This window comes from Piliocolobus tephrosceles, unplaced genomic scaffold (genome assembly GCF_002776525.5).
Source record: "Piliocolobus tephrosceles isolate RC106 unplaced genomic scaffold, ASM277652v3 unscaffolded_36362, whole genome shotgun sequence".
Classification (NCBI taxonomy): domain Eukaryota; kingdom Metazoa; phylum Chordata; class Mammalia; order Primates; family Cercopithecidae; genus Piliocolobus; species Piliocolobus tephrosceles.
Window position 1 is genome coordinate 1,117 of NW_022320268.1, and position 1,182 is coordinate 2,298.

General features: G+C 50.8%; 1 pseudogene; it reads left to right on the forward strand.

Annotated features, from left to right (window-relative positions):
• The first annotated feature begins 626 nt into the window (after nucleotides 1-626).
• On the forward strand, nucleotides 627-930 carry LOC113222916 (annotated as a pseudogene).
• The last annotated feature ends 252 nt before the right edge of the window (nucleotides 931-1,182 follow it).

Genomic DNA, 1,182 nt, shown 5'->3' on the forward strand with positions numbered 1-1,182 from the left:
ACTCTGTCACCCAGCCTGGAGTATAATGGCATGATCTTGGCTTACTGTAACCTCTGCCTCCCAGGTTCAAGCGATTCTCCTGCCTCAGCTTCCTGAGTAGCTGGGATTACAGGAACCCACCATCATGCCTGACTAATTTTTTGTATTTTTAGTAGAGACGGGGTTTCACCATGTTGGCCAGGTGAACTCCTGATCTCAGGTGATCTGCCCGCCTTGGCCTCCCAAAATGCTGGGCCACTGTGCCCAAAGGCTTGAGCCACTGCGTCCCACTGTGGCTTGTTGAACAGTGTTAGGAAAGAAGATTTAAAAAAGAAATTTGCAAGCCGGGCGCGGTGGCTCACGCTTGTAATCCCAGCACTTTGGGAGGCCGAGGCTGGCGAATCACAAGGTCAGGAGTTCAAGACCAGCCTGACCAACATGGTGAAACCCCGTCTCTACTAAAAATACAAAAATTAGCCAGGCATGGTGGCGGGCGCCTGTAATTCCAGCTACTCGGGAGGCTGAGGCAGGAGAATCGCTTGAGCCCAGGAGGTGAAGGTTGCAGTGAGCCGAGATCGCGCCACTGCACTCCAGCCTGGGTGACAGGGTGAGACTCTGTCTGAAAAAAAAAGTAATTTGCGGTCTGGGTCTCCGCCCCCAAGACCCGCGGCCGCAAGCTCTGGCTTCCCCGGCCGACTGCGCCATGGGCTGCGGGAACTCCACCGCCACAAGCGCGGGCACCGACAGAGGCCCTGCAGGAGCAGCCAAAGATGTAACAGAAGAATCCATAACAGAAGATGACAAGAGGAGAAACTATGGAGAAGTATATGTTGGCTTACCATCTGAAGCTGTCAATATGGTATCCAGTCAAACAAAGACGGTTTGGAAAAATTAGAAGAAAATAACATCATGACTCAAGAATCAAGGGCATGCTCATCAACTTGGAAGGAATTTGGCTCCGTGCGCACAGACATTTCCAAGGAAATTCTAAACAGTCACCTTTCCCTCTTGCAGTCCCCCGAATCTTAAGTGTGTACATAAAACCCTGGGTACATATTGTTGTGGTAATAGAAGGGAATTGGTTAAACAGTACGCTTTATGGAACTTTCTGTGGCCTCCTACGAAAGACAAGTTAACAAACTGTCATGGAGGCTGCTGTTGCCTAGCCAGGGCTGCTGCATTTTGACATTTCCACGGTGGTCA